Here is a 20277-nt window from a genome sequence, read left to right on the forward strand (position 1 = left end):
TTTACAGAGATGATTTTTACCTTTTTCTTTAATTAAAAACCTTCTTTTTAAGAACCTGATTGATTTTTCGTTGTTCAAGATCCAAGGGGTTTGGATTTGTATTCACCAGGGATTTGGTGAAGGTTTTTCAAGGTTTCCCAGGAATGGAATCCATTGAAATGGTGGCAGCCGAACCAGAGCTAAGCTGGTAGTTAAGCTTAGAAGTTTTCATGCAGGCCCCTACATTTGTACCCTAAAGTTCAAAGTGGGGATCCAGCATTGACACCCCCACACACCCACCCAATTCTCTGGGATGATTGCTTCAGCCCTCCCCCACCGCGTGGCTAACAGCGGAGATGATTTCTTTTCAGCCACAGGCACACAGCCTAGCAGGAACGACACCTCTGAATGTCCCCTTAATAAAATTCCCCTATTTCAACCAGGTGACCATGAATGCCATCACTCTCCTGAGGAGAACACAGAAAGATAAAGAACCGATGTTACTTGAATGCATTCTAGTAGCTGTGCTGGCTGTGAATGCATCCCAAGTCTTCAGGGCAAATTAAACAAACTTGCTTTTAAAACCCTGTATTATACTTAAAGGTACACTCACCAGAGGTTCCTTCTCTGGCTTCATGGTCCGGGAGCCCACTTTGGGAGGGTATTGGCTCCAGGGTGATGAACAGTTCCTGGGTGCTGGGGAGAAGGGATTCTCTGTTTGCCTGCTGTATGGATTCTTCTCCCCATACAGCAATCAGATCCAGTACCTCCCATTCAGTCCATGCTGGAGCTCTTTTGTGATTCTGGGACTCCATGGACACCTATGCTGATCAGCTTGCCACGCTGGCCAAACAGGAAGTGAAATTCAAAAGTTCCCGGGACTTTTCCTGTCTATCTGGCCAGTGCATCTGAGTTGAGAATGCTATCCAGAGTGGTCACAATGGAGCACTCTGGGATAGCTCCCGGATGCCAATACCGTTGAATTGCATCCACACTACCCCAAATTTGACCCGGCGATGTCGATTTCAGCACTAATCCCCTTGTTGGGGAGGAATACAGAAATCGATTTTAAGAGCCCTTTAAGTCGACAAAAATGGCTTCGTCGTGTGGACGGGTGCAGGGTTAAATCGATCTAATGCTGCTAAATTTGACCTAAACTCATAGTGTAGACCAGGGCTAGGAAAAGCTTTCCTCTCTTCAGCCACTATCCTGGACTGCAGTGTATTCCAGTGTATTTTAAAATCTTCATTGTTATGAGAGCTGTAGGAAGCAGCACAGGCTACAGGGACATGCTTGCTGCCACTTCCCACAGTTCCCATTGGCCGGGAATGGCAAACCGTGGCTACTGGGAGCTGCAGACAGTCAACGTACACAAACTGTCTCATGATCTGCCAGCAGCTTACCCTGATGGAGCCATATGTGGCCTGCAGATCACAGGTTTCCCACCACTGGTATAGAGTGAGAAACAAACATACCCAGAAGAGTTTACAATCCAAATACAGAAAGCAGACTTGCTGTGGGAGAAAGAACTATAACATACAAGCAGAATGAATGGAGTTAAGGTCTCCAGGTGTCATGTATGTCCCATGATTGGTTTGTTTGACAAAATATTTTGTTGGGTTTTATTTTTATTATGAAAAGTGATGTTTGGTGAAGGGAAAGATAGGAATAGATTAGATAAAGAAAAAAAAAGAAATGGAGTGGAAATATTAAGTGGCATGGTCTTCTCAAGTCTACCATGGAGAGCAGATGAATTGAAACTAAAGGGAAACAACTGTGCAGGAGGCAACTGTGCAGGAGGATTGGCACAAGCCACCAGTCAGCAGAAGGGGGGGAAATGTCCACAGTCAAAATGGAATGAACCATTGTCTGATGGCATCATTTGTATCCAACAGTCCAAGCTAAAACTGTGTCTATTGTTGTTCCTGCAAGCTTCAGTCTCCACCCCCAGCCTGGCACCTGTCTTGTAAGTTCTCTCTTCCCTGATCCAACATCACTTTAGTACCTCTCAGAGCAGTAGTTTAATTTGGGGGAATACAGCTGGAAAGGAGCATAGGTAGCCATGGCTGATCTCATCTCTCCCCGCCACCCAACCCCCACCACTAGGTGCATTCACCATGTTAGTTTAATGCATGTTGAACTCACCTGGAATTACATTTTCCAAGAGTTTATTTTAAGGATGCAGATAATAGGAATATTGTCAGAGGTACAAGATAAACACTAGGAAAATCTTGAAACAAAAGCTGCTGTTCATGCCAATTGAACTCTTAAATTGGGTATTAGATTTTCTCGTGCCTTGTGACACATAAGGCAATCCAGTGTTTCTGCTTCTATCTGTCTAATGCCACTTTGCTTGGTCCATTATAGTCTGTTTCCATGAGAGTGACATATTTATCAACGGTTCTTAAATATTGTCTGTTGTCCTCTTTTCCATCTTCCATCAGGTGACATCCAATCAAGGGCTTAGGACATCATTCAACATCTGCAAGTCACTTAAGCCTTTATTGGCTAATCATTATACTGGGAGCATAGTTGTGCACTCACTACATCAGATTTTCAACAAGTTCAGGGAAAAGATTTTTTTGTTGCACTTTTGAACAAGCCTTTGTTCATGTATGTCCAATTTAGCCTTTCCTGGATGCATATATCTTCCAACATCTTGTGTAAGTCATTTGAACAATGAGTTAGTGTGTCTTAGTAGATTGGGACATGCATTCTATGCCAGGCTCAGCCACTGGTTTGCTGGGTGATCCTGAAGTCATTTCACCTTTCTGGGCCTCCGTTTCCCCATCTGTAAAGTGGGCAGTGTGATGCTTTCCTTCTTTGAATTCTACTTTGTGTTCTACTGATGAAAAGCTCTAGGTCAGAGTTAGGTATACTTTATTATAAAAATACAAGAGGTGGGCCCAGAGTTGGGCTTTTAACTTTAGGCAACCATTTTTGAAAATATAAACGTTTTTCATCCAAAGTCTCTTAAAATTCCCCACGTTCACTATAGATTTGTCATACTTTCTCTTGTTTGCTTATATAAATTAACCATTCATTAAACTTGGCATGCCCTTTGTACCTAGAAGATAGCAGCATTCAAACTTTTCTGCAACTTTCTTAAATTAAACATCTCTTTCCATATCTGTTGGGATACAGCCGCTCAGACTCCCAACATACATCATATCTAGCTGCTTCTGACCCTTCCTTGGCCCGTCCTGCCAATTCCTCTCCCCATATTGTTCCAAAGCAATTTTAAAGAAATCAGGTAGGATCTGGTCACACAGGGAAAAGCCTGAGGAATGGCCAGCCCCCAATTGGCAGGGCCAGGATGGAGGGGGAGGCACATCCACTCCTAATCTTGCAGAAGTTACTGAAAAAAAAAGTTAATGCAGCCCCAGGCTGTAGTCATTCCCAGTGCTGGGGAACTCCCTCCCCATTGACATAGGGTTTTGGGAGCAGCCACAGACAGGTTGTGTGCAACTCCAATAAAACCACATTAGAGTTATCAGCAAGAAGGGAGAAGAATGTCTACATAGGCAGAGGTGAGACATAGAGACTCCATGAAGATGGCACTTGCCTCTCTTATGTGATTATTTCCTCTGTTCTCACTGTAGAATGTGACTTATTGTTCCAGTAGAAAACCCCCGTCCACCTCACCAGAAACTCTGCAAAACGATTCTTCACTGCAGAGGATGTGAGGGAGATTCCCAAACATGAGCCATTCTTTTTGGGTGACAAATCTAAGGCACTGTCCCAGATTGAGGTGTCATTAGCGGAAGTTCTGGAACAAATTGATAAACTAAATAATAATAAGTCACCAGGACCAGATGGTATTCACCCAACAGTTCTGCCATTTCACATTTGAGTTCCTTCAGAACTACTAACTGTAGTATGTAACCACATTTATATCAGCTTCTGTATCAGATGACTGGAGGCTAGCTAATGTGACACCAATTTTTTAAAAGGCTCCAGAAGTGATTCTAGCAGTTACATGGCAGTAAACTTAACTTCAGTACCGGCAAACTGGTGAAAACTATAGTAAAGAACGGAATTATCAGGCACATAGATTAACCTAATTTGTTGGGGGAGAGTCAACATGGTTTTTATAAAGGGAAACCATGCCTCGCCAATCTACTAGAATTCTTTGAGGGAGTCAACAAGCATGTGGATAAGGGTGTTCCAGGGGATATACTTAGATTTTCAGAAAGCCTTTGACAAGGTCCCTCACCAAAGGCTCTTAAGCAAAGCAAGCTGTCATGGGATAAGAGGGAAGGTCTTCTAATGGATCAGTAACTGATTAAAAGATAGGAAACAAAGGATAGGAATAAATGATCAGTTTTCAGAATGGAGAGGGGTAAATACTCATGTCCTGCAGGGTTCTGTACTGGGACCAGTACTGTTCAATATATTCATAAATGATCTGGAAAAAGGAGTAAACAATGAGGTGGCAAAGTTTGCAGATGATACAAAACTATCAAGATAGTCAAGTTACAAAGGGATCTCACAAAACTGGCTGTCATAACTATAAGGGGAAGGGCAAGAGCCCTCCTGTGTACAATATTATAAAATCCCTCCTGGACAGAGACTCCAAAATCCTTTTACCTGTAAAGGATTAAGAAGCTCAGGTAACCTGGCTGACACCTGACCCAAAGGACCAATAAGGGGACAAGATACTTTCAAATCTTGGTGGGGGGAAGGCTTTTGTTTGTGCTCTTTGTATTTGGTGGTAGTTTGCTTTTGGGACTAAGAGGGACCAGACATCAATCCAGGCTCTCCAAATCTTTCTAAACAAGTCTCTCATATTTCAAACTTGTAAGTACAGCCAGGCAAGGCGTGTTAGTTTTATCTTTGTTTTCTCAACTTGTAAATGTACCTTTTGCTAGGGTGTTTACCTCTGTTTGCTGTAACTTTGAACCTAAGGCTAGAGGGGGGTCTTCTGGGCTCTTTAAGTTTGATTACCCTGTAAAGTTATTTTCCATCCTGATTTTACAGAGATGATTTTTACCTTTTTCTTTAATTAAAGCCTTCTTTTTAAGAACCTGATTGATTTTTCCTTGTTTTTAGATCCAAGGGGGTTGGATCTTGATCTACCAGGAGTTGGTGGGAGAAAGGAAGGGGGATGGTTAATTTCTCCTTGTTTTAAGATCCAAGGGGTTTGGATCTGTATTCACCAGGGAATTGGTGAAGAGTCTCTCAAGGCTACCCAGGGAAGGGAATTAGCACATTAGGAGTGGTGGCAGCAGACCAGATCTAAGCTGGTAGTTAAGCTTAGAAGTTTTCATGCAGGCCCCCACATCTGTACCCTAAAGTTCAGAGTGGGGAAGGAGCCTTGACACTGGGTGACTAGGCAAGAAAATGGTAGATGAAATTCAATGTTGATAAATGCAAAGTACTGCACATTGGAGAACATAATCCCAACTATACATATAAAATGATCTAAACTAGCTGTTAGCACTCAAGAAAGATCTTGGAGTCATTGTGGATAGTTTTCTGAAAACATCTACTTAATGTGTAGCAGCAGTCAAAAAAGCTATCAGAATGTTGGGAATTATTAGGAAAGGGATAGATAAGACAGAAAATATCATATTGCCTCTATATAAATCCATGGCACACCCACATCTTGAATACTGCATGCAGATGTGGTCACCCCATCTCAAAAAAAAATTATATAAGAATTGGAAAAGGTACAGAAAAGGGCAACAAATGATTAGGGGTATGGAAAAGCTTCCATATGAGGAGAGATGGATCAAACTGGGACTTTTCGGCTTGGAAAAGAGATGACTAATGGGGGATATCATAGAGGTCTATAAAATCACGACTGGTGTGGAGAAAGTAAATAAGGAAGTATTATTCACTCCTTCTCGTAACACAAGAACTAGGGATCACCAAATGAAAACAAGCAGCAGGTTTAGAACAAACCAAAGGAAGTATTTCTTCACACAACACAATCAACATGTGGAACTCTTTGCCAGAGGATGTTGTGAAGCCAAGACTACAACTGGGTTGTTTAATAAAAAACAAACAAACAAAAAACCATGAGCTAGATAATTCATGGAGGATAAGTCATAAATGGCTATTAGCCAGGATGGGCAGGGATGGTATCCCTAGCCACTCTTTCCCAGAAGCTGGAATGGGTGATAGGGAATGAATAGAACAAGTAATCATCCCCATGAAGCACCTGGCATTGGCCAGTGTTAGACAGGACACTGGGCTAGATGGATCTTTGGTCTAACCCCCTATGGCCGTTCTTATGTTCTAATGGGACCCTCATCCCAATATTTCTGCAGATGCTCTGGGCCTCCATTAGCATTAGGTTTTTATTGTGGGAGTCTAGGGTGACCAGATGAGATGAAGAAAATATCGGGACGCAGGGGGAGTGACAAAAAAAAAAAAGCCAAGTGCTGCCGGTGGAGCAAAATATCAGGACAAATTGCATCCCGACCAGAGATCGGTCGGGACACAGGACAAACAGCTAAAAATCAGGACGGTCCCAATTTTATCGGGATGTCTGGTCACCCTATGTGGGAGTCTCCATCAAAAACTAGTTGTATAAGAGAGTTCGTAGATTCTAACAAGATTAAATGCTGAAGACGATGACATGAAGAAGTCTGTGTGAACTCAAATGCTTGCCTCTCACCCATGGCTCTCTAATATCTTGGGACCAACATGGCTACAAAAGACACTGCATAGATTAAAATATTTTTTCCTCACAGAAATAAAAAATAGTTTTCCTCCTCATAGGAGAAAAAATTGCAACTTTAAAATTGACTGTAAAAAGTAAGGCAGGGGGGAAGACTCATGAAAGAAGGAATTCCAAAAGCTCAAATGTTATATTTGTGGCAACGTGCATGTGAAATTCAATTGTGAATCGAGGTACCTATGTGGCAACTTGAATGTTATCCTCTGATTGAATTTCATGAGTGGCCTTGTTAAGTACGAGGTCCAAAATTTCCAGTAATATTTTGAGATTGTAATTCACTGCGTCCTTTGGGGCCATCAGCCTCCAGATCACTGCTGAACAAGATCCATCACATTTGTTATAAAAACATATCTAGCAGACAATATATCAGTCTAATTTAAAAAGCAAGGATTTATATACACTTCACTTCTGTATGTAACAGCTCTGTTTCACAGTTTTTGGCTTCTCATCAGGGATCACAAACTTCTATATGTAAATGGTATTAAATATTAACTTTTTGCCAAGAAAGATTGCTTTTGTTAAGATTAAAAAGACAGCAGTATGGGTTTATTCATGCTCCATCTGTTGTTCTATTTCCTCCAATGGCAACTTCAAAGCACTTTAGCATTATTGAGTGTTTGCTAAGGAATGCCAACACAATAGTCCTCCCTCAGAGGAGAAATCAGAAGAGTTCAAGAGTGAAAGGAATTCTCAGTCTCTCAGTTGGCTGTTTAATCCAATATTGAATTGTATGTGTATTTATTTCTATTGATTTTTTTAAGGCTGATGGAGAGAAAATAACTTGCAGCCTTCTTAACACATGAAGAATTACAGCAGGAGCTGGTATCCTTTACTGAATGAACAATGCTATTCATAAATGAAGAAAATTTCAAAGGCTTGTTTCCTGCTGCTAATTTTGCTCGTGTATTGAATTATTGTAGGACTGCTGGGAACAGCAGGAGATCTTTATGATACATGTGCAGGAAGGAACAGATCTGATGAGTAGTGTTAATCATTAAAGCCTCAGTTACTGTAGGTGTCAAAAAAGATCTGAAGTACAATCCTCCCCCCTTAATGTTTTAGCTCAAGGTAACTTTAAAAAAAATTATTGGTTTAAAACGTGGCCTTGCACATTGATGAGATGGTCCTTCTAAAATCGTGTTACTCGGGGCTCTCAGACAGAAGTACATATGGGAAAAGGATTTTTGCCTTCCCCCGCCCTGCCATCATCACCCGTGCAGTTAAGTCATCTCAGCCCTCTCTTTTTCAGTTTCTGGAATCTGTCTGATTATAAGAATTAATAAATAAATCTGCAGATTTCAGTCTACAGTAGTAGAATGTTTAATCTTGCTTGGCAGTTTAAACATGCTCTCATCCAGAAGCTGTTAAGGAGCTTAACTCAGAACTCTGTTTCATAGCTCTTCTGAAACATTTTTAAGTGATGCCATTTTGCACCTTATAATATTGCTGTCTTCCTTGATGTACAGATTATTTTCTTTGGTATGTGTGTTTAGATCTATGAATGGTATTTCTAAGGCACCTATCACCAGGGAATCTTACTTGAATTTCTCTATAAGATTATGATTTTACTTTTGTTCACTACAGACTAATCTGTCCATGGTAATGGGGACATAGGAATTTTAAGCAGAACTGTTAATTATTTCCATGCAATAGAAGTTAGATTTTAGCAGATGTGGGTTTCTCTATCCTTCCCCGTCCTCCCAGGCAGGAAAGAAAGGAAAACTAAGATGTTTACAATGTAATTCTTAAGACAGGTGAACTTCCCATCAGTAGTGAGAATACTTGCCAAAGGCAATTGAGTTAGCAGACATCACTGTTGAGCTCCAGAGGAAACAGGTTTCTGGCTTGACCAGCACATGAACTCACACCAAAGCAGTCACAAGCAGAGGTGTGAACAGACTGTTCAGTTGTTAAGCCATCTGAGGTTTCCATTGTCATTGTTTCATTGCAATCCTAATTGGAGTATTGCAATGCAAGGTGTCTTTTACCCTTGCATGGGGAAGTGTCAATATAAAAAAATCAATTGTTCTTTCAATCATCAGTAACCATATTGGACATATCATGTCTACAAATCCATTCTCCACAATGGCCATGTAACCTGGAATTAACAATTGTCTTGATGGAAATTGTGGCCAAGATTGCTTCAGTAACAGATGTTTTCAGCTGTGAAAAGTCTGCCTAGTCTTCCTTCAAACTGAGTTAGCCTAAGGGATGCAGAAATCACTTATTGTATTTCCAGCTGGTTAGGGACTGACAAGCAAGTCTGACTGCTGACCTGCTCCTATATTCTTCTAATTACTTCTGACAAGAAAATCATGATGCAATCACATTATTTTGTAACCCATTTTTTCCTCTAAGCTGTAAAACCTTATAATCTACTCAATATATTGCCACAAACAGCTGTGGATTCGGTGTGTTATCAGTATTAGGCTGCGGCATTTTAATGCACTACACTGAGAGCAGTTAGAATCCTTCTGTGTGGAGCAGGAGATGTCATGCTACTTATAACTCAAGTCTTAATAGACCTTTTCAGGAACTGGATGATACAACCTGAATACTCCCATCATGCTTATAGCATCCCTGATGAGCTCTCTTCCTCCAGCCCCAATACAAGTAGAATTAAACTGAGATAATGGCAACAGCAGATGACTATTCAGTAATCTATTGACTATTTTATTGTAACAAACATATTATGCCAAGAGTATCTTTTAAGGGGAGTACTTTAAGATCAGATTGTTCCACTAAGGCACAGGCTTATAAACAGAGTGACATTGAGACGCATTTATTATTTCTAGTGCAGTTAAGTGCCTAGAAATCCAATTGATGATCAAATCCCATCATGCCAGGCACATGATAATAGCAGGTACTATGCACATATAATGAAGAAATGGTCCCCACCCCTGTGTATCACCCAGGGAAGAACATTTGAAGCTTCCTGGTGAGGAGATGGATCATGTCTCCTCTACAACCACTTAGCTGAATTCAGGTGGTTGACAGCCTTTGTGGCTCTCAAGTTCTGCGGACGTAGGATTTTGCAATGGGGAGGTAGACTAGATGGATCAGTATTCAAGTAAGTAACATTATCAAATACATTATACACAGATTCTCTTCATTTTTACAAAAGGCACTGCATTGCACAATATTTAATGTTTGTCTTACAATTATATTTATTGTTGCCTACCATTTTCTTATTTCTTTGTGGTCACTGCTGGCCCTTATGTGGAATGATGCCTGAAGTTTCCAGGCATCTGTTTTTTTCTGGGTATTAGTGACTCCTTCTGCCACTCTGTAAAATGAGTAGTGAAGATCAGATGCCCTATTAATTTATTTCAGGGGCACATAAATAGACTTTCTAGGTCTCTGCAAATCTCACAGGTTTGTGTTCTCATGCCCCTTGGGAGAAAAGGACTTTCTCCCACCAGTCTCTGCCTATAAAAGATGAACCCTCTCTACTAGAAGAGTGCACCAGTTTAACTATTAAATTTAAAGTTTAGCTGAAGCCATATTGATACAAGTAATGTTTAACTGATTTAAGTGTGCACATTAGCTGAACCCCAAAGAGAGTTTATAATTGATTTAAACTGGTGCAATTTTCAGTATAGACAAGGCCGCAGTTTTTAATGAGGTTGATATTTCAGTTGCCTTCCAGGCATCCATGGCAAGAACTCCCATCCATTACAGTAGGATCAAGATTGCACGAAGGGCACCTATCTGCAGCACACTCACTACAGGATTGTTTGCATTTGATTAACATTTGGAGCTCTTTTCTTTGCAGCCATTAGTGATAGAAAGCTTTTTAAAAATAGTTTCTGCACATGTTGATTAACCTAATGGAAAGAGGAGGATTGCCCCTCCACCCACACATGTATGCGCAAAAGGGGATAGGGCCATGAACTCACATCCTTCACCCCAGGGCACTCATCGGAAGTGCATTTGTGCCTCATCCTGCATAAGGAAAAGGTGAATCAAGAGTTAATAAGACTCCTTGCACCTTCCCCTGTACCCACACAGGAGCCAGGAACAATTTGGTTCTTTATTATGGAAACCTATGGTTCTTGAATAGAGCTTTTAAATTAAGTGATCAGCAATAAACAATACATCCTTTCAGTTATTTTTAACTTCATATTAATGTGCACATTGTCCCATTTTTATACTTAAAATAATTACTGCCTTGCTTTCAGAATTGTTTATTCTTCCTGTCTCAGGCTTTGATGTATTTTTTTTCCATTAATGCTTTTTATAAGCATATTGTGAAGTACTCTGAAGGAAAATATATAAAATCAAAATGATATAATTGCATTATAAGATTAGATCACAATCAATTTAGGGATTCTCATATTACTGCAGAACGCCAGTGAGGTTACAGTTTAGTAGCTTTAGATACATTTGCATATTGCTGGCTTTTCATCTAACAATATTATTTACCAAGGCTTACAAAATCCCATTAATTTTAGGGGATCTAATAAAGTAAATTTGTAGTATGGGGATAAACTAATCTTCTGAAATATTAGGGATTGTAAAAATATGTATTCCACCATTTGTGCATCTTTGTATGATTATTTGTTCATATAGTCTTCCATCCACCATGATAAAACTGTTACAATTTATAGTTACAGTATTTTATAGGTCAACATCTAAAGCAATACATTTTTTTTTCTTTTGAATCGAATCTACATGGTAAGTCTTTGTTTCTAAGAAGCTACTGATATTAGAATTTTCCTATTTTCTTTTTAAGGTCTTATTCAGGCAAGTCTCATTGTGAGTTTTGCCTAAGGACTTCAAAAATTGGCCAAATAAAGAGAATAGTGTTTTATATATAAACAAAATCTTGCAGCTCTATGGCAACATCGGTGAATCCTTCTTCTGTGGGGGTTAACAATGGATAAATAGAGATCAGGGAGAACAACACATTTGTATTGTAACAAAGGCTAGATGGCAGAACAATAGTCAAGGATAACAGGAAAGTAGTTTTTGATTTTTATGCTGTTAGCAAAAATCTTAATCTGTTTTTAAGGTGCTGTCCTCCATGTTAAACTAAAACTCCATGTTAAGGTTGAAGCTTGAGACCTTGTAAGCTGCAAAAGAGGAAAGCTTGTGGAAACAAGTATAAGAGAATTATCTAGTAGTATGTGGTGTGGGTATTAGTTCAATGAATAAATTAGAACTCAAATAATCTTGGCATAAAGGCTTTAGAGCTACAGGCCAGAAAGTTATTGGACAAAACACTTTGGCCTTTCGCATTCAAGAAAGGGTTGAAGTTATCGCTTGACACAGGAACAAGAAGGCAACAAATCTATTATTCTACAACAAATAGCTTAAGGAGGGATTATAGCAATGGTTAATATCTAAGGTGTTATAGAAGGGTCACCCCTTGGTACTGAACATGGCTCTGCTATGGCCTCCTCACTTCTCCCCCCGCCCCGCCCCCCAATAGGGTAACAACAAGGCCATTATAACAGGCCAGTCAAACAGGAGGCAGACTCTACTTTGCAGCAGAGTCTCTTCACTTAATAAAACCTTCTCAAAGGATCATTTTTACAACAGTTTAAAGTATCTTACCTCAAAGAGCAGATAAAAGTCTCCAGATTTAGCCCCAGCTTCTTCTGCTATAAGGCCCCAGGCTTCTTCCCCACCACATGGGGAAGTCTGCAGTCCTTCCCCTGCTCATGGGGAAGTCTGCAGGGGCTCATGGTCTCTCCCAGGCTTTCCTCCATGGAGAGCTTTTACCTAGTTCAGGCTCCCCTCCTCTAGAGCTTCCTAAACAGAGCTCTCCTAAGTCTTTTCTTAGGCCTAGTGCCCTTAATTAACTGCCTTCCTACTACTTAGGCAGTTAAATATCCCCAGGTGGCCCTGAGTTGGCTCATTCCTTCAGCTGAGCCTGGGCATTTGACTCCCCTTAAAAGGCCAGGTTGCCTTTCCATTTCAGTACTGATGTTGGGTTTAACTAGTTATAAGAAACAGGAGATTGGAGTAGATCTAGTTGTTGGAGTAGATCTAGTTTAATTTAAATTCAGTAATTTAAAGAGAGCATTTTGACCTAATATACCTAGAATCCTAAAGATGTTATATGAAACCAAATTCTAATTTAATTCCAACCATATATTTTATTCTCTCATTAAATACTTTTTATTCAAGAATACAGAGGAATCTTTTTAGTGAAGATTTAGAAAAAAAATCTATTTATTTAATTTTGGAGAATATCTTCCGTCTGGACTCAGTCCTGTAAGATGCGGAGATTCTGAGGAATGTGTTGGTTCCTGCTGACAGGCTATTCTGTATTGTGTAGTTATGCTGCTGCTTTCTTTTTATTGGCATTAAGTGTATTTTGTATGGGTGGCAGGGTGCTTAGAACCTGGGACAAGTTATTTTTCTTAATATGAAATCAAAGTAAATACACATTAGTCTTACTGGTATTGTTGTTAATTGTGTGGACTGACAAAAACGTAAGGCCCTACTCCAGCAAGATGCTATACACAGGCAGACCCCAGAGTAGCTGTACATTGCTGCCTGGGTCTGCTCAGAGAGAGCAATTTGCAAAACCGGGGCTAAATCATCAAAATAAACCTACAGGAAATGACACTAATGCTAAAAATATAAATCCCAGAAAACTGAGCTCCTGATCTTTCCAAGCTCCCTGCTTCCTCCTTTCTTTATCACATTCCCAACACAACTATCTTCTCTGTCACTCCAGACCATAATCCTGGCTTTATCTTTAAATCGGTACTCTCCTTCAACCCACAGACCCAGGACATCTCTAAATATTGCCACTTCTACCTTTACAAGTTCTCTAATAGACATGCTTTCCTCTCTGCCACACTTTCAAAACCCTTGTCCAAGTCTCAATCATCTCACCCCATGATGACTGCAGTCTCCCCCTCACTGGCCTTGATGTTTCAACCTCACATCAAATAATAACTTAAGATGTGTGTACACTCCTTATTCTGGTTATATTTTCACATACTTAAATGTTTGCAGTTACTGTAGGGGCGTACCTTTGATTACACTATTAAAGTTTCTGCCCCATTGAGACATTACCTGGGGACAATCTAGACTGCTGAACTGCTGAGTCCCCTCAATTCTCCAATGTGGAGCACTTTTTAAACTGCCTGGTTGTGAGAGCAACCATTTCTGGTCTGCTCACACAGCCTCCAGCATGTAAATTACTCCCAAATTACTATACAGTATGAGTGCTATGGCCAGACACTTTTGAATTACACTGCAAAGCAATACCAGCCAATTCCCAGTCCCAGACTTTCCCCAGAAATGTATGTATTGTACCACCCTGCCCTTTCCTGGAATACACAAGCTCATAGAAAGTCAGTCATTTTATTCATAGAAAATTATTTGCACAAATCCTGTTAAATGGAGTTTCCCCAAACACTTCAATCCAAGCACCAATCCTATTCAACTTATTTATAAATGATCTGGAGAAAGGGGCAAACAGTGAGATGGCAAAGTTTGCAGATGATACTAAACTGCTCAAGATAGTTAAGACCAAAGCAGACTGTGATGAACTTCAAAAAGATCTCACAAAACTAAGTAATTGGGCAACAAAATGACAAATGAAATTTAATGTGGATAAATGTAAAGTAATGCACATTGGGAAAAAAAAAACCCCAACTATACATACAATATGATGGGGGCTAATTTAGCTACAACAAGTCAGGAAAAAGATCTTGGAGTCATCATGGATAGATCTCTGAAGATGTCCGCGCAGTGTGCAGAGACAGTCAAAAAAGCGAACACGATGTTAGGGGTCATTAAAAAGGGGATAGAGAATAAGACTGAGAATATATTATTGCCCTTATATAAATCGATGGTACGCCCATATCTCGAATACTGCGTATAGATGTGGTCTCCTCATCTCAAAAAAGATATACTGGCACTAGAAAAAGTTCAGAAAAGGGCAACTAAAATGATTAGGAGTTTGGAACGGGTACCATATGAGGAGAGATTAAAGAGGCTAGGACTCTTCAGCTTGGAGAAGAGGAGACTAAGGGGGATATGATAGAGGTATATAAAATCATGAGTGATGTGGAGAAAGTGGATAAGGAAAAGTTATTTACTTATTCCCATAATACAAGAACTAGGGGTCACCAAATGAAATTAATAGGCAGCAGGTTTAAAACAAATATGAGGAAGTTCTTCTTCACGCAGCTAGGACTATAACAGGGTTTAAAAGAGAACTGGATAAATTCATGGTGGTTAAGTCCATTAATGGCTAAATTAGCCATGATGGGTAAGGAATGGTGTCCCTAGCCTCTGTTTGTCAGAGGATGGAGATGGATGGCAGGAGGAAGATCACTTAATCATTGCCTGTTGGTCCACTCCCTCTGGGGCACCTGCCATTGGCCACTGTCAGTAGACAGGCTACTGGGCTAGATGGACCTTTGGTCTGACCCGGTACGGCCGTTCTTATGTTCTTATGTTCTAAGCACACTGGTTTTAATTTAAACATAAAATTAATTTATTAACTACATAAATATAGATTTTAAGTGATTACAAGTAATGAGGCATAAAAGTCACAATTGGTTACAAAGAAATAAAAGGTAAAACACAACTAATGCCTAACTTAACAAACTAAGTGAATTCAAAGCACAAAGTCTCTCTCACCATATATTCAGCAGTCTTACTGGCTGAATTCCTTTCAGACAGGATTTCTTCCTCAGTCCAAAGCTGTTTCTTTGTTCCTCGGGTGTTGCGGCTGCTGTGGATAGACAGAAAGTGAGAAATGAACTGGGTCCTTTGTTTTTCCTTCTTATATTTTTCCTCTTCTTTGAGAATCATCTCCCTGAGGTTCACGAGACAGTCTGTGTGGGTGGGAACCCTCAGCTGTTTCTTCATGAAAATTTAAATCTTCGCCAATATCCTTTTTCTGACAAAGAATGAATGGCCACTTAATCAGTCCATTTGATTGTGTTAACACCTGGATGAGGCATCAGTTTACCTTTTATTTTTGAGGAACTGGTTTGTGGCTGCTTCCCCAGATTTGAAATGTCTTAGTAACACTAGAATCTTATAACTTTACATACAATGTTGCCACACATTTTACCAGGACAGTGATGATCAGCAAATCATGAGTTTCCAGATACCACCTTACAAGGCTTAGTTTGTACAAAATTTATCATAGGCCATATCTACATGTACAGTACTGAAGTGGCACAGTTGTATCGATGCAGAGTATCTGGTAAAGATGATCTATGCTGACAGGAGAGAGCTCTCCCGTCAGCAAAATAAAACCACCTCTGTGAACAGCCGAAGTTATGCTATGTCAGTGGGAGATCTTCTCCCACCAAAATGGCTGTGCACAGGAGTGCTTATGTCAGTGTAACTTATATGTCTCGGGGGGATGGGAGACATCCCTCAGTGACATAAGTTTTGCCGACATAAGCTGTAGTGCAGACATAGCCATAGTCTTCAAAAAGGGATGGACGTAGGGATACAGACTGTCACACCTATCATTAAATGTCACTCAATTACCCATGTGGCCTTAAAGTGGATAGTATTGCAGACTATTGTTATCCTTGAAAAATAACACCTCATCAACAAGCATGTGTCATGTTTTCTGCCTCTCATCATGAATGACCCATTAAAAGACGCACTTAATTCTTATCAATCTGACACGTAAAAGCAAACAAATGTGTTTACAAGTGATGATGGGTTATTTAGAATGATAGACGTTAAATGTAAAAAAAACTGAATACATGAGGAAGTAGCCTCTATTAATTGTTCAGCTTTATAGTCTCTTTGATATTTTAATAAAAGCGAATGTTCTTTCTGTATGTGTATTGCAGAAAAAAGGATTTTATAAAATAATGATTCTCCTTCCAAAGTTTTATTCTTCTGAAAAAATAATTTTAAACAGTGAGGCTTCTCTAAAGATCCTCTGAGATCTCCTTGATGATTTTACCTAGAACCAGCTGCTTTAACAAAGCATCTTATTTCCAGGCAGAGAGTAATCTCCATGCATAACAGTAAAGAAACTAGTGCCTAGTAGGATTTTGTTTGTTTGCTTGTTTTTAATACATGCATATAAATAGATATGTTTGTAGTATGTGGAAAACAAACAAGTCCCCTGACACTCATACAACTAAGAAGAAACTCAACAAGTGAAAAAGGTATCTGTCAAGTATTAATCTTCTGTATTTTGCCAGTTGGCAGTCATGAACCTTAAAAACAATAAATAAATAAGATCCTTTTCACTGGAAGGGCTTTTTTGTTTGTTTTTGTTTCCTTTTTAAAATTTTGTGCACAAAGGTTTTTCCTTTTTCTTCATCCTATCTTATTTTTCATTCCTCTATACTTGTCTTCTTGCAATACAATTGGAAGAACTTGTGCTTCATGCTCTTTGGTTGCATTAGAATTTGAAATATAGAAAGTTCCCATTTTACATATGATTACTGTTTTTAATATAGAATAATGTAAAGAAATATGATATATTCAGAATCCTTGAAAATATTCATGTCTATTTTTTTCTTTCTTTTAAGCCTTCCTAACCACTGACTAATTGTTATTCAGCTCAGTGTACACTGGTTTATTACGGATTACAAAAGGTAACGCAGCTGGATTTCTTAAAAATTGATATTTTCTTTTATTAGCAATGTATTAGGCTTCTGTTCATAGCCTCTCCCTTCACCCACCAACACTATTAGGGTCATAAGCCAAAGGGTTTTTTACTTCTGCAAAACCATGATTCACTATGGATCTCCAATCCAAATATCGGTAAGCTTTGTGGTGCTTACATTCACTAGCTATGGTAAAAAACTAAATACTCACCAATCCTGCTTTGTGAGAAATATTTGAAAACACAGTACCTATCAACACCAATGTTATCAAAGGTTTTCCCCAAAGTCTTTATTAAGAGTCAGAAATTGGGATAATAGGGAGCTTCAGTTCTGCAGTGGTATTTGACAAATAGGCCAATCTCCTGGATAAACCTTACAGAATTAAACTTAATACCTTTGGTGTCCATTGTATTAAAATTGCAATTGTTTGTGTTTTAGAGTAACAGCCGTCTTAGTCTGTATCCGCAAAAAGAACAGGAGTACTTGTGGCATCTTAGAGACTAACAAATTTATTTGAGCATTATTTGTGTGTTACTGTAAGATTGTATGTATCTTCTCCAGGAGATATGACTAATACAAACCTTGAGATATTAGGAACTTCAAGGGACTTTTGAAATAATGTGAACTTTTAAAATACTTATATGGGTTTCCCAGGAAATCTCTAGAAGGAGGGGATATGCTACTGTAGCTCTTCTGGTTATGTAAAAAAAAAAACAACCTAACCTGTTCAAACCTTTGCCTTAGGGAGGGGCCCATTGTCTGGCTGTTTGTTCACTCTCTCTCCAAGGACCTCAAACTGGATAAAGGACTCACTAAGTTCATGGGAGTTCTTGCTCTAAGCAAATGAACTTGAAACTCCAGGAAATTCCTATCTGGGGTTTGAAGGACCACTCACCTGTCAGACTCCATGCTGGAGTTGGGGTGATCTCTGGTAAGCTTATTAGCATACATGAAGGTTCTTTTATTGTTTTAGTATGTTTTGCTGTAATGCTGTTATCTTAAGAATAAAGTGTGCATGTTTAGGAAGAGCTGTATGGTAACTGACCTGTGGCAATTACACTTTTATTGTCTCTGAAGTGAAGGCAAAACAGGTTCTCTTAGGCAGCCTGTCTTTTGCTGGTGATATCACAGTGTAGGCAAGTTGCTGTGCAGGCTGGAATTTCTCCAGTCAGGAAGGAGGGAGACACAGGTTTCCACCCAAGAGAGATGATGGCCGAGGAGCCGGCAGCTTAGCATGGGTACCCATGCTGGATCAAAGAGGGGGATATAAGTGCAGTTGCCCAGAACTGTGACACAAATTCTGAAGTTGAGCTTCTGCAGAGGTTAGGAGTTTCACGGGACTAAAGCTTGGAATCTGAGAGTACCACATGAACAGAGCTTCAGTGCAATCTCAGGGGACATAATCTAGCTGTGTAAAACTTTGTGTTTCAGTTAGTCTGGTATTTTGGATGATTAGAGTTGTACTGTATTCAAATGTGACACTTAAATACCAAAAAAATAGGGATAAATATGAACTGTAATGAACAGGGTAGTTAGGCCAGCAGATGTACAAAGTAAGTTGAATTTGTATGTAAATACAGAAGGGTAGCATCCAAAGAATATTTATAAATGCCATAATAGCCAATGTCACTAGAAAAGGAATGGCCCTGAAGTATTGACTGCACCATAATTAACGGTGGGGCAGAATTTGTGTAGGGTTACCCAAAGAAGGACAGCTCTGCTTTGTGGTTGGAGGGTGGGGAGAGAGTAGGGTTACCATCCATCTGGATTTTCCCGGATATGTCCGGGTTTTCGGTCCTCAAATCCCCGTCCGGGGGGAATTGCCAAAAAGCCGAACATGTCCGGGAAAATACTCCCAGCTTTCTTTTGCTGGCATCCCTGCCCAGTCCCCTGCTTACCTTAGAGTGGCTCCAGCAGGCTGCGAGCTGCAGGCAGATTCTCCTGCGGCAGCGGCGGCAGCTGCTGCTCCCCCCAGACACCTCAGCTTTGTGCAGCTGAAGAGCGGAGCTGCCCGAGCGCTACCGGCTTCACGGTTTGCCAGGCAGCCCCCAGACCTCCAGACCCTGTGCCCCCGGCCGGGCACTTCCCCTCCCGGGCTCCGGCTGTGATGGGGAAGCGCCCGGCTGGGGGCGCAGGGTCTGGAGCTCTGGGGGTTGCCTGGCAAACCATGAAGCCAGTAGCGCTCGGGCAGCTGTTTCACTTGGCTGGGAGGGAGATGGGGGAATGCAGGGCGCTCAGGGGAGGGGGCGGAGTTGGGGTGGGGAAGGGGCGTAGTTGGGGCGGGGAAGGAGAAGGGGCGGGGCCAGGACCCCGTGGAGTGTCCTCTTTTTAATGTTTAAATATGGTAACCCTAGGAGAGAGGAAGAAGGTCAGAAAGTGCTGCAAAAGGTGCTCGGTGGTCAACTTTGCCACAATGACTCACGCCCCCCCCCCCTCCCCAGGAACCTGCATAAAGGTACGAAACCTGGATGGGGCAAGTCTTTATGTGAAAGCAGCGAGGAAGCCAGCAAAACAGGAACAGGAACAGGCTGGGGCTCTAAGCCTTGCTGCAGGACCACGTGGAAGCAGCATGGCCCCAAGAAAGCATGGCTCCAGAAAAGCAGCAAACAGCATTGGAAACAGCATGATTCCCAGGTCATGGAGAAGGGTAAGCTTGGGAAAACAAGGGGGGGTGTTACCCCCCTCCTCTGACCCCAGAGACAGAGAAGGTCAGGCACAGGCAAATTACACAGAAAGGGAACAGTGCAAAGAAGGGGAACTAGCATCCCCTGCCCCAGGTTCTTTCACACCCAGGCAGGCTGGTAGCTGCAACAAGGGAGGGTGAATTTGCAAGCAAGGCAAGGAATTCAACGTGAATCATAGAATATCAGGATTGGAAGGGACCTCAGGAGTCATCTAGTCCAACCCCTTGCTCAAAGCAGGACCAAGCCCCAGACAGATTTTTTGCCCCAGATCCCTAAATGGTCCCCTCAAGGATTGAACTCACAACCATGGGTTTAGCAGGCCAATGCTCAAACCACTGAGCTATCCCTATTCTTTGGTAAG

The sequence above is a fragment of the Chrysemys picta genome, chromosome 5 (genome assembly GCF_011386835.1).
Source record: "Chrysemys picta bellii isolate R12L10 chromosome 5, ASM1138683v2, whole genome shotgun sequence".
NCBI classification, from domain to species: Eukaryota; Metazoa; Chordata; order Testudines; family Emydidae; genus Chrysemys; species Chrysemys picta.